This window comes from Pongo pygmaeus, chromosome 21 (genome assembly GCF_028885625.2).
Source record: "Pongo pygmaeus isolate AG05252 chromosome 21, NHGRI_mPonPyg2-v2.0_pri, whole genome shotgun sequence".
In the NCBI taxonomy this organism is placed as follows: domain Eukaryota; kingdom Metazoa; phylum Chordata; class Mammalia; order Primates; family Hominidae; genus Pongo; species Pongo pygmaeus.
Genome location: NC_072394.2, coordinates 50,609,343 through 50,623,021, shown reverse-complemented (window position 1 = coordinate 50,623,021; position 13,679 = coordinate 50,609,343). Strand labels below are relative to the sequence as shown.

General features: G+C 45.6%; 1 long non-coding RNA gene across 1 annotated transcript in view; it reads right to left on the bottom strand.

Annotated features, from left to right (window-relative positions):
* The window catches only part of LOC134738895 (uncharacterized), a 32,933-nt gene extending 20,015 nt beyond the window's left edge, over positions 1-12,918 (bottom strand). The window contains exon 1 of the long non-coding RNA XR_010125127.1: positions 12,834-12,918. This is a non-coding gene — a long non-coding RNA (uncharacterized LOC134738895). The remainder of the gene's footprint in view (positions 1-12,833) is intronic.
* Between the last annotated feature and the right edge of the window lie 761 nt (positions 12,919-13,679).

The window sequence follows — 13,679 nt, the reverse complement described above, 5'->3', positions numbered from 1 at the left end:
GGAACAACATTCATAAGAAGCATGACTGCCTTAGGGGCTGCTGGAGGGTCCATAATCCACAGGAGACTAGACCACTTGGGGGTTTCCAGGCCACACACGCACAGGGCACTTTCTCACGCAGGGCTCTGCTGGCTGGATACTCACGTGCTCCAAGGAAGCCACTCGTCCACCCCATGGGGTGGGTACTGCCGCTCTCCTACTTTCCAGAGGAGGGAACCCGGCATGCAGAGGGAACCTCTTGCCCACAGCACACAGCAAAAGCCCCAGCGTTCTGAGCTCAGGGGCCGGCCCCGTCCCACTGACAGGTTTGCTTCTATGAAAGGATCATTTTCCCTCCCACTGTTGACTTGTTTGATCATCAGTCCCTGATGTCTGGGCCATTCCTTGAGCCCTAAATCTGAGGAGTCTGAAAGGTTGATGCCCAGGCAGCTTGGGGGTGCCAAGAAGACCTAGTTTCCTGACATCCCACCCCAGACCCAGGGTGGGGTGAACGGCCGTCTAAGGAGCCAGTGTCAGCCAAAGCAAAGGCACCGTGGAGGCCATACTAGGGGTCATTGCTCAGTGACAATGTCACATGATGCAAAATTCATGGGATAATGGAAAAGAAATTTTCTGCAGGTCATGAGAGGTCAGCTTTTCCTGAAAACCCAAATGCATAGAGAGGAAGAAGGTGGGGACAAAGCACAAGCAGCACTTTTTAAACGAGACGAAGAAAGAGAAAAATATTTATGTCACTTGTTCCTGGAAGAGTTCATGAAATTACAGAAATTTTTAAATCCCCAAAATGGATCTTGGACAACTGCGCCCCTCCCAGGTTTAACTCCATGGTGAGAGGCTGGCAGAAGGCTCTCCCAGTTACAGGATCCGGCACCAGCCTGTCCTCAGTGAGACCTGCAGGGTTCGGGAGAATTCACCTTAGCCCTTTGCTGAACCCCTGAGTCTCGGCTGCTTCCAATGCTGCAGACACAGGCACCTCAGAAGATCCCTGGCATGAGGAGTTGCCTCCTTCAGGAAATGCCCTCACTTTCAGAGTCTGGTCATGCCACAGGTAGGTTTATGAACAAGATGGTTTGAACAAGAGAAGTCAGTGTTCTTGTCCTAGAACTTTTTTTTTTTTTTTTTTTGAGACAGATTCTTACTCTGTTGCCCAGGCTGGAGTGCAGTGGCACAGTTTTGGCTCACTGCAGCCTCCACTTCCCAGGTTCAAGCAATTCTCCTGCCTCAGCCTCCCAAGTAGCTGGGGTTACAGGTGTCTGCCACCATGCCCTGCTAATTTTTGTATTTTTAGTAGAGACAGGGTTTTGCCACGTTGGCCAGGCTGGCCTCGAACTCCTGACCGCAGGTGATGCACTCGCCTTGGCCTCCCAAAGTGCTGGGATTGCAGGCATGAGCCACCACTCCCAGCTTGTCCTAGAACTTTTATCCTAGTTTAAAGCTTATGCTATCCTTTTATGTAGGTTATTAATAATTATCACTAATATTAATAATAAAATAGAATTATTAAGGATAATAATCATTTCATTATAATTAATACCTAGATACTAATACATTAATAATAACATAATTACTTTAATTCTTTACAAAATCGTGCAAAATAGCTCTCACAAACTACATTTAGTTTGATGTAGTTTGTAGGAGGATGTCAAGGAATTCTTACAACTCTACCTTATTGTAGATGAAAAAATAAAACTGGGCACAGAGAGGGGAAGTGACTTGCCTGAGGACACACAGCAAGTAAGGGACTGAGCTGAAGCCTGGGCCTGGCTCCTCTCCTATGTCCAGGCTGGCTACTGGTGGGAAGAGGAGCACTGGAATGGGAGTCAGGGGCTCTACATTCTCCCTGGCCTCCTCAACTAGCCCTGGGGCCTTGGGTAGGTCACTCCTTCTCAGGCCTGAGTTGTACCACTGTTGACATGGAAGCAAATGAATCATGGAGCAACATAATGCCCCAGGATCTTTTTATTTCTGTTATTCTGAGACATCAACAGCTTGGCCTCCAGCTCTCTTTGGTGATTTCTCCAGCTCACCCTCCATTCTCCCCACTCCCACACCTAAGGAATCTTTAAGAGTAATTTTATTCTACCTTTGGTAAGACAATTGCAGACAATAACTAATGCATTCTCCCCATATAATAGAGGAACTTTTTAATTATTTAAATATTTTAAAAGATCAAAACTCTATAAACAGGAGCAAAGTCTCCCCTCATCATCTCCTTCCTGGGCCTGACCCCACTCCTTAACTGCCCATGGTGTTGATATCAGTGTGCCGGTGTCCAGACCTGATTCCCCAGTTCTACCTATTTGTGTGCCTATAAAGACCATATTTTTGTATGCACATGTTTCTATAGATGGCTTCTTACATCACATATGGTCTAGCATCTTGCTTTTTCCCCCTCAACCATATGCACTAGAGACCTGTCAGCCTTGCTGCATACAGATACCTCATCCCTTATACCTGCTGTGGTCTGTATGTGTCTATGTCTGGAGCTAACCCCCATGTATTAGTTCATTCTCACACTGCTATAAAGGCATACCTGATACAGGGTAATTTATAAAGAAAACAGGTTTAATCAGCTCAAGGTTCTGTGGGCTGTACAGGCTCCTGCTTCTGGGGAGGCCTCAGGAAACTCACAATCATGGCAGAAGGCAGAGGGGAAGCAGGCATATCTTCACATGGCCAGCAGGAGAGACAGAGTAAGGAGGTGCTACACACTTTTAAACAAGCAGATCTCAGGAGAGCTCTATCACAAGAACAGCAAGGGGTAAGTCTGTCCCCACGATTCAGTCACCTCCCACCAGGCCCCTCCTCCAACATTGAGGATTACAATTTGACATGAGATTTGGATGGGAACACAGAGCCAAATCATATTACCCTAGTTCATATCCCCTTTCCCCTAAGGATGGACACTTAGGCTGTGAGTGGCCATGAGCACGTTTGTGAACTAGTTCCAATTCTCTGCCCTCTGGGCAGGTGGCAGTGCAGCTGCCCTTCTCTGCCCTGCACTGAAGGTAGTCATGATCTTGGGACTTAATATTGAGCAATGAAGTGAAAGCACAAGTCCTATGTGTCACTTCCAGGCAGAAGCTTAAGAGGCAGTCCCTGATTTTCCAGGTGCCCTTTGTCCTGCCTGGGCTGTCACAGGAGCATGAAGAGAAAGTCACCCTCTATGGGATCCCTGAGTGGGCATGACGTAGAGCAGAAGCCCCACCTACCTGAGGCACATGCAGCATGAGTGAAAAACAACATTAGGGCCAGGCACGCTGGTTCACGCCTGTAATCCCAGCACTTTGGGAGGTCGAGGTTGGCGGATCACGAGGTCAGGAGATCGAGACCATCCTGGCTAACACAGTGAAACCCCGTCTCTACTAAAAATACAAAAAATTAGTCGGGCGTGGTGGTAGTCACCTGTAGTCCCAGCTACTCGGGAGGCTGAGGCAGGAGAATGGCATGAACCCAGGAGGCGGAGCTTGCAGTGAGCCGAGATCGCACCACTGCACTCCAGCCTCGGTGACAGAGCGAGACTCCGTCTCAAAAAATAAAAAAAAATAAAAAACCTTAGCTGTTCAAGCCCCTGGTATTTCTGTGGCGCTTGTTTTTTTTTTTTCTGTTTTTTTGTTTGTTTGTTTTTATGAGATGGAGTCTCGCTCTGTTGCCAGGCTGGAGTGCAGTGGTGTGATCTCAGCTGACTTCAACCTCCACCTCTCGGGTTCAAGTGATTCTCCTGTCTCAGCCTCCAAAGTAGCTGGGACTACAGATGCGCACCACCACGCCCAGCTAATTTTGTATTTTTAGTAGAGACGAGGTTTCACCACGTTGGCCAGGATGGTCTCGATCTCTTCACCTCGTGATCCACCCGCCTCGGCCTCCTAAAGTGCTGGGATTACAGGCGTGAGCCACCTTGCCCAGTCATGGTGCTTATTACTGTGGCATAAGCTAGTCTGTTCTGATTGCTGTAAATTATTTTGGGGTGGACTGAATAATTGTGCCCCCAAAGCTCTTCACATCCTAATCCACAGAATCTGTGAATGTTATCTTACATGACAAAAGGGACTTTGCAGATACAATTAAGAATATTAAGATGGAAAGATTAACCTGGATTATCCACAAGGGCCTAATGTAATCTCAAGGATCCTTATCAGAGGGGGGAAGGTCTCTGAGGAATCACCACACTGCTTTTCACAACGGTTGAACTAATTTACACTCTCACTAACAGTGTATAAGGGTTCCTTTTTCTCTGAAACCCCACCAACCACTTGTTGTTTTTGACTTTTTAATAGTAGCCAGTCTGACTGATGTGAGATGATATCTCACTGTGGTTTTGATTTGCATCTCTCAAATGATCAGTGATATTGAGCTTCTTCTCATATGCTTCTTGGCCGCATGTATTCTTTTTTTTTTTTTTTTTTTTTTTTTTTGAGATGGAGTCTTGCTCTGTCCCCCAGGCTGGAGTGCAGTGGTGCAATCTCGGCTCACTGCAAGCTCTGCCTCCCGGGTTAACACCATTCTCCTGCCTCAGCCTCCCAAGCAGCTGGGACTACAGGAGCCCACCACCATGCCCGGCTAATTTTTTTTGTATTTTTAGTAGATACAGGTTTTCACCATGTTAGCCAGGGTGGTCTCGATCTCCTGACCTCGTGATCTGCCCGCCTCGGCCTCCCAAAGTGCTGGGATTCCAGGCGTGAGCCCCTGCGCCCGGCCGGCCGCATGTATTCTATGGCGGCATGTGTGTGTTCTGGGTATGTACCCAGAGGAATACACATCATTCTATCATAAAGACACATGCACTTGTATGTTCATTGCAGCACTATTCACGACAGCAAAGACATGGACCCATAAATGGTAGACTGGGTAATGAAAATGTGGTACATATACACCATGAAATACTATGCAGCCATAAAAAAGAACAAGATCATGTCCTCTGCAGGAACATGGATGGAGTTGGAGGCCATTATCCTCAGCAAACTAATGCAGGAACAGAAAACCAAATAACATGTTTTCACTTATAAGTGGAAGCTAAATGATGAGAACACACGGACACACAGAAACAGCAGACACTGGGGTCTATCAGAGGGTGGAGGGTTGGAGGAGGTGGAGGATCAGGAAAAAATAACTAATGGGTACTAGGCTTAATACCTGGACGATGAAATAATCCATACAACAAACCCCCATGACACGTTTATCTATATTAAAAAACCTTCACATGTACCCCTGAACCTAAAATAAAAGTTTTTTGTTTGTTGTTGTTGTTTTTTTTTTTTAGAGGAAGACCAAGCACTCCTGTGTCTCACTCCTGTAACATCAGCACTTTGGGGAGGCTGAGGCAGGCAAATGACTTCAGGCCAGGAGTTCAAGACCTACCTGGCCAACATGGCAAAACCCCATCTCCACTAAAAATACAAAAATTAGCTGGGCATGGTGGCATGCACCTGTAATCCCAGCTACTCAGGAGGCTGAGGCATAAGAATCTCTTGAACCGCGGAGGTGGAGGCTGCAGTGAGCCAATCTAGCATCACTGCACTCCAGCCTGAGCAACAGAGTGAGACTCTGCCTCAAAAACAAAAAAAAGGGGAGGAAGAGGGGACAGAGTCAGAAACAAGTGATGTGGCCACTGAAGTAGAGAGAGAGAGAGAGATTGGAAGATGCTCCATTGCTGCCTTTGAAGATGGAGGATAGGGCTGTGAGCTAAGGAATGGAGGTGGTCCTTGGAAGCTAGAAAAGGCAAGGAAATGGATTCTCCCCAAGAGCAGCCTTGTCAACCCATTTCAGACTCCAGAACTGTAAGAGAATAAATGGGTGTTGTTTTAAGACATGAAGTTTATGATGACTTGTTACAGCAAGAATAAGAAACTAATACATCTTCCAAATTTTTGTAAAACAAACTATGTTCAATGAACATCCTTCCAAATCTCTTGGCTATATATGAGTTTCCCAAATTAGATTTTTAAACGAAGGATGTATCCTCTAAAAGTATGTGTTCTTTTTTAAGAATTAAAATGAACTTCCTGCTAAAGAAAATTATATTCGAAATTTCTGAAATATCTGAGGTTAAATACAGAATACTACTTAATAACCCATCACTCCCTGTTTAATATGAAGCTCCAGGTAATTGGCATCCATTCTCCCCATCTGATAGTTTTATTGAATTAGGCACAGTCATAGTTTGTGGTTAGGCTGGGGATGGTGAATTTTGTTTCTTGGCCTGAAAGCACTCACAGAGAACCTCTTGCTGAGAAGAGACAAATTTGGAGTCCTCTTCTCCTGCCCCCTTCCCTGTATTTATTTGCCCTGATCATACATGTGCACCCTCTATTGCCTGTAGATAGGCAGCTGCAGAAAATGGCAGGACAATCACCTTACAGGGTATGCCCTGGTCTCCGAACCCCAGTGTCATTTTGCATTTTGCTCCCCTGTATTTAGCCCAGGAGCGGGTTAGGGAAAGTCACAAACTGCCAGTGGAATGAAATCTTCAACCTTCCCAACCTTTGTCCAGACCTGTCTCCTATTCCCCGCATTTATGGCTAAAACTTGTTTTCTTTTTATTTTTCTCCCTGGGAACCCTGAGATGGGGCAGGCCTATGGACTAGGCAGGATTCTTAATGGCTGGTTTGATTGATCAGGACTCAGCTGTTCTCTCATTTTCGTATACAAAGGTTACCTAGCTCCAGAAACAATCAATGGATCACTAATGTATGCAGGCATGTTCTCACCCGCTTTCAGGCTACAGGACATTTTATAGACAGACTGCCAAGTCATTTTAAAGCTGTGAGCACTCAAAATGTTTTTATAGCTGAGCCCATGCTGGAACGCACTGATTTCAAGGCTTCGCATGGCTCTGATTCTTTATAAGCTGCTAATGGGTACGTGGGGAGAGAAAAGTCAGATTGGAAAGCTTGCATTTAGGATGGTGAAGTAGAATGCCCGTAGAAGATGGAGAGATGTCATTATGCTTCACAATGACATCTACCTCTACAGAGTATCTAAAGAGGTAAAGGCTAGAGGTGAGACTTTGAAAGATACCTGTGGCTTTACTGGGCACTGAACTTGGCCCACAGTGACACTGGTCTAAACTGAGGCTCCCTGAATTCTCACCTAAAAGACACTGATTTCCAGAGAGGCAAATGGCATGGGTCGGGGAAGGTGAGAACAAGGCAAGTGCAGAGGAAAAGGAAAAGATCTCATTAAAAAGTCCTTTTCACCATTCACTACTGAGAGGATAATAGTGATGGAGAAGAAGTTACTAAAAGTCAGCATTAGCCAGAAACTCATGCTCTGAAATTGACAAGACCACCAATAATGATTATTCCACATACATGTGGCTTCTCTAGTGCAAATTTCATAATTTGAGTTTCTGGCATTCATTGCCCCATCTTCTGGTAACCAGACCCTGGTAACTAAGCAGTCACTCTCCTGTTGCACATCACCGGGTTCAGGATGAGCTCCAGGTTTGGATCTAAGGGTAGAAAATGTGACCAGGTCTGGCCAATTAGCTGGTAAATCCCTCTGACCTGGAAGTGATTCAGGATGAGCATGTGACAGGAATTAATCCAAGCAGAGTGAGCCCTGGCTCTGGAGCAGGAGTGACAGGGAGAGATGCTCCCTGGGTCAGGCTCTGCTGGATGTCCACCCAACAGCTCCCCACCCCTTAGTTCCCCAATCCAGAGGCTGAGAGTGCCACTTCCTTGCTTTCCCATCCTCCTTTGCAGGGAAGGCAGAATCACATGAATCAGTCCAGCCAGTGGACTCTGAGGGAGTGTCTGTTGGGATGTAGGGTGGGGAGGTGGAGGGTTCTGGGGAGGATTTGACCTGTCTGATAAAAGAGAGATGTGCCTGACAAAAGGCTTGCTTTCCTACCTTCATTGGACGCTGTTGTGTGAACACAGAAAGTGGCAGCCATTTTTGGGCTATACCAAAATGAATCATGGAATTACAAAGAAATCTCCCTAGAGCCTTAGGTTTTGAGTTACTGAGTCATTGTCTGAGCTAACTACCTTCAGGCTTCTTGTTATGTGTGGGGTGGGGTGGGGAAAGGGGGAACTAAGCCACTTTTTAGACTGAGGTTCTATTATTCTGCTCAAATCATTTTAAGTGGACTTAAAACATAAATGGTTCTGGAGCTACTAGAAGCCATCTTACCTCCTGCAGAGCCCAAGAATGACTCTGTCATGGAGGAGAATGGAGCTGAAATAAACAATCCTGGTGGCCTGTTTAATCCCCTGAACCCACCTAAGTCTCACTTCTGAGTTTTTCAGTTGTATAAATCAATGCATTTTACTTTTGCTTAAATCAGTTAAGGGTGTCTTTCTCTTGCAGTTGACTACATTAAACTTTAAAACTTTTGCATAACAAAGGATGTGGTTAAAAATTTAAAGATGTTCTCTACAGTAATATTTATAACAGCAAAAGTAAATGAATGAATGAATGAATATATAAGCAAATGAAAAATACTTAGGTGTCTATAACACAATGGTTAAATAATATATGGTGCACCCATACCGTGTGTGACTATGCAGGCATTTAAAGGAATAAGGTGGGTCAGCGTGCACTGGCAGAGGGCTATATCCCAGACATCTATTACATGAAAAAGGGAGGTGAAGAATAATATTTATAGGCCAAGCACGGTGGCTCATGCCTGTAATCCCAGCACTTTCAGAGGCTAAGGCAGGCAATCACTTGAGGTCAGGAGTTCGAGAGCAACCTGGCCAACATAGTGAAACCTAGTCTCTACTAAAAATACAAAAATTAGCTGGGTGTGGTGGTGTGCGCCTGTAATCCCAGCTACTCGGGAGGCTGAGGCAGAAGAATTGCTTGAGCCCAGAAGGCAGAGGTTGCAGTGAGCCAAGATCACACCATTGCACTCCAGCCTGAGTGACAAAGCGAGTCTCCATCTCAAAAAAAAAAAGAAAGAAAAAATACATTTATCTGTATGTATGAATAACTGACATATATGCACTTTGCATGCCCACATTTATACAGCTACATGCATAGAAAGTAATCTAGAAGAACATAGGCTACTTATATGAAATAATACTGAGTAGGGAAGTGAAATTGTGGGAAAGGAGGATGCTTTTATCCCATACACTTCCAAATTGTTTCAATTTTGATAAAAGTCTATTTTTTGTATTCATTGTGAGATTAAAAATAAAATTAAGATTTGAAAAATATATAAAATAGTTGTGATGCTCTAAGTGGGCTCTACTTAATACAAAACATTTCCTAATAAAGAAAGAAGAAGAGAGACGATAAGCAGCGTGGACAGGTGGACAGGCAGCCTGGAAGCTGGAACGTTCTCCTTGGCTTTCCACCTTGGTCCTTCAGTCTCCATGACTAAAGCCTGAGAACCAGCTAAGAATGCGCTCCCAGCCAGCATATTGGGAGCACCCCTTGACCCCAGGGGGCCAGCCCTCTGACACAAGTGGGACCCAGTCTCTGCCCCCTGCCAACCAAGCTCTGGCACCTTAGAGCAGCTCTCCAGGCCCCAAGCTGAACATGGCTGCAGGAGGGCTTTTTCGTTGAGCCCCTGTGGCCCTCGTGGCAGTTCCATCCAGCCCAGTTCCTCGGAGACAGCCTTTAAAGGTATCAGTTCCAACCTCTAGGGTGACGAAGAGAAGTGAATCTCCATCATTTCATGTTTCCCTCATACATGAGAAACCAGCAGTTGGGGTAGCCTGCTTCGTGTGTATAAAGCTGCCACTCAAAACAGTATAGGCCGGGCACAGTGGCTCACACCTTTAATCCCAGCACTTTAGGAGGCTGAGGTGGGAGGATCATCCAAGCCCAGAAGTTTGAGACCAGCCTGGGCAACATAGGGAGATCTATTATTCTTAATGAGAGGGGCCATGCTGTACATTAGGTCTCTGGAAATGTGTACCCTTTGACTGACTCCCCATTATTAATGTACTTCTTTTTTTTTATTTTTTGAGATGGAGTTTCGCTCTTGTTGCCCAGGCTGGAGTGCAGTGGTGCAATCTCGGCTCACTGCAACCTCTGCCTCCCAGGTTCGAGCGATTCTCCTGTCTCAGCCTCCAGAGTAGCTGGGATTACAGGCATGTGCCATCACACCCAGCTAATTTTGTATTTTTAGTAGAGACGGGGTTTCTCCATGTTGGTCAGGCTGGTCTCGAACTCCCGACCTCAGGTGATCTGCCCACCTTGGCCTCCCAAAGTGCTGGGATTACAGGCATTAGCCACCGCACCCAGCCTATTTTTTTTTTTTTTTTTTTTTTTTTTTTTTGAGACAGGGTCTTGTTGTGTTGCCCAGGCTGGAGTGCAGTGGCATGATCTTAACTCACTTCAGCCTCAACCTCCTGGGCGCAAGTGATTCTCCCAACTCAGCCTCCTGAGTAGCTGGGGCTACAGGCACGTGCCACCACAGCCAGCTAACCACCACACACGTGCCACCACACCCACCTATCTCTAAAAAAAAAAAAATTTGTTTTGAAATAAAACAACAAAAATAATAAATGAAAATTTTTTAAAAAAGAAAAAAACAGCACAAAACCCCAAACAAGTCAGCAAGAGTCTCACAATGTGCTCGTATTCTAGAATAATAATGTTCACAGTGACCGCAATAGCAGGCACTTCCTTAACACCTGCTCTGTCGGAGGAGAAGCGTGTTCTGTCCTGAGCCTCGGCTGTGCTGAGCTCCTGTTGTGTTCCAGGCAACAGAGTCTCTCTTGGGCACAGACTGGCATCATGCTGCAGGACAGATAGATGTGAGGGGAATGGTGAGGCCCTCCAGGGCCTTGTGGATTCTTGTAACATCACTGGCTTTCACTCCATGGGAGGTCACAAGCCACAGGCTGCTGGGAGTTGAGGAGTGGCAGAGGTGACTCCACTGTTGGCAGACCCTCCGGGCTCCGTGGGGAATAGACCATCTGCAAGGCAGTCTGCAGCCAAGGATGAGCAAGGAGACCCAGGAAGAGGCACCCGCAAGAATCCAACGGGAGATGATGGCAGTTAGGGCCGCAGCGGGAGAGGTGGCATGCTAAGAGGTGAGCTCAGTGAAACCGACAGGATTTGCTACCAGGTTGGGTGTGGGAAGGACAGAGAGAAGTGTGAGGGCTGACTCTGGCTCAGAGGCATCTATTTACATATGAAATCAACACCAAAAATACATATTCTTTCCAATTTAATTATAATATTTATCAAAGTCATACAGGGTAATAGGATTATATGGCTGATAATGAAAAGCTGCAGTTTCCCACCCCAACCCCCACTACTGCTCTCCAGGAACAACCATTTTCAGCAATTTTAGCATGTCTACGAGTATCAACTCACTTCCGAGTAATATGTTTGGGTTGCTATTTGCTCATTTTTCTAGTTATTACCTACTGTCTACTGGCTATGAAGCAAAAATCATGAGGATTCGTTCTCAGACCAGAGCCCCTCACACATTCCCCTTTACCCATCTTCCTGGGAGAGCCATATTGAGCCTTCACATACGTAAGAAATATAGAGGAGCCTGGGCAGCATGGACCCCGTCTCTACAAAAAAAAAAATTAGCTGGGTGTGGTGGCACTTGCCTGTAGTCCCAGCTACTCGGGAGTCTGAGTTGGGAGGATCGCTTGTGCCCGGGAGGTAGAGGCTGCAGTGAGCTGAGATCACACCACTGCACTCCAGCCTGGGCAATAGAGCAAGACCCTGTCGAAAGGAAGGAAAGGAAAGGAAGGGAAAGGGAAAGGGAAACAAAGAAAGAAATACATTAAAAATGGGGAGACAGTCAAAAGGGTACACATTTTCAGAGACCTAATGTACAGCATGGTGACTGTCATTAAGAATAATATACTGTATATTTATACTCAATATTGTACATGTGAAATTTTCTAGGAGAATAGATCTTTTTATACTCAATATTGTACACGTGAAATTTTCTAGGAGAATAGATCTTAAGTATTCTTACCACACAAAAAAAGGCAACTATGTCAGGTGACAGATATGTTCATTAGTTTGATTGTAGTATTCATCTCACAACATATTCATACATCAAAACATTACTTTGCACACTTTAAATATATATAATTTTTATTTGTCAATCATACCTCCAGAAAGCTGGAGAAAGAGAAATGCTCAGTGTTAACACCACCATGGGTAAAAGCATCCACAACTGAGCCATGAGGTATAAAATTTAATCATCTTTCTTTTACACATTTCTTGTTCTGTTTCATTTTTGTTTTCTCGAAAATGAGTAATGACTTTGAACTTTTCCCACTTCCCTAGTTTTCTCCATAGCAGTTACTAATCCACCCCTAAATTCCCTGCCCTGACTCATCAATTCTAACAAATGTTTAGTAAGATGGTAACATAGGGGAAAGTGGCAAGGGCCAGAGTATTGAAGGGATTTATAGGAACGTTCTGTACTTTTCGCTTAATTTAAACTGTTCAAAACACAAAAACATTCTATCAACTTAAAAACAGAAAAAGACAAAAGGGAGAAGTCACCCAGTCACCCGTATCCTACCACACCTTTCTTTCTTTCTTTTTTTTTTTTTTTTTTTTTTGGTAGAGTTAAGCAAAGTTAGCATGGCCAGGTTCACCAACACCATTGCCTCCCTAGATTGGACCTTGGACCTTGGGCCATCATACTGGGTGTTCCCAACCCTGACAGGCTCCAGGAGAAACACAGACTCCTGGGCATGTCGCCTGGGCAGCTCGAGGCAGAGCAGACCTGCGCTCCCCAGTCCTCATGGCCCTCTGCCTGAGACGGCCCCTATCCAAGCAGCTTCGTGGATCTAGAAGCAGAGCCAGCCCTTCCTGGCTGCCACAAGAAGACCTTCCAACCACTTTCAGGGCTGGCATGAGCCCCCTCCCATCTTGGGATGTGATGTCCGTCTTACCTTCTATGGCTGAGGGCAGGGAGCCTCTGGGAGACCAAGAGCAGGAGGCCAGCCAGCTGCGTCAGCCTCTGAAACCACAGCCCCTCCCTGTGCAGCCCTCACTGCCTGTGTTCTGTGGCCAGCATGGCCTTGGCCCAGTGCACAGACAGACCTCGGGGAGTCGGGCATCCAGGACCAGACTGAGTCTCACAGACGCATATGCAGTGTCAGGCTCCATGTCCCAGCCAGGGGCCAGCCCTGTTTTTAACTTTCTTTGCTGGAGCTTCATAAATAAATAAACACACGAGTGTGTGGACGGATCCTGCCCTGCTTTGGATTCCTAACCCCAGCTGGTCTGCTCCTCAGGTGCCAAGATCTGAATAATTAAGATGAGAGAAAACCTCTGACTCCTCTCATCTGCCATTTGCAGGAGGGCAGAGGTCCCTCCTAGAAGACAATTCTTTCACAATTTATTGCATTGCATTGATTTGTGTTTTTGTATCAGCCCCTTGCTAAGCTCCAAGCTCCACAACAACTAAAGCAGTCTGTGAACAGTTTATCCCTCGTCCCTATCCCTCCCATTCCACAGGCGAGGTCACTGTTTCTTCAGGAATGGTCTGAGTCTTATTAAAAATGCAGATTCCCAAATCCCACCCCTAAGCTACTGAAGTTGGGCTCAGAGAATTAAACATTTTTAAAAGCTCCTCAGGAGATTCACACACACATCTACCTTTGAAATATTTTGGAGTAGATGAGAAACAGACCTATTTATCTCTATGGATTAAAAATGAGACTGGTCTTTCTGTTTATATTTAATGCAGTTATTCATACAATTTAGGTCTAGTTTCTTACTATTTGTTTTCGATT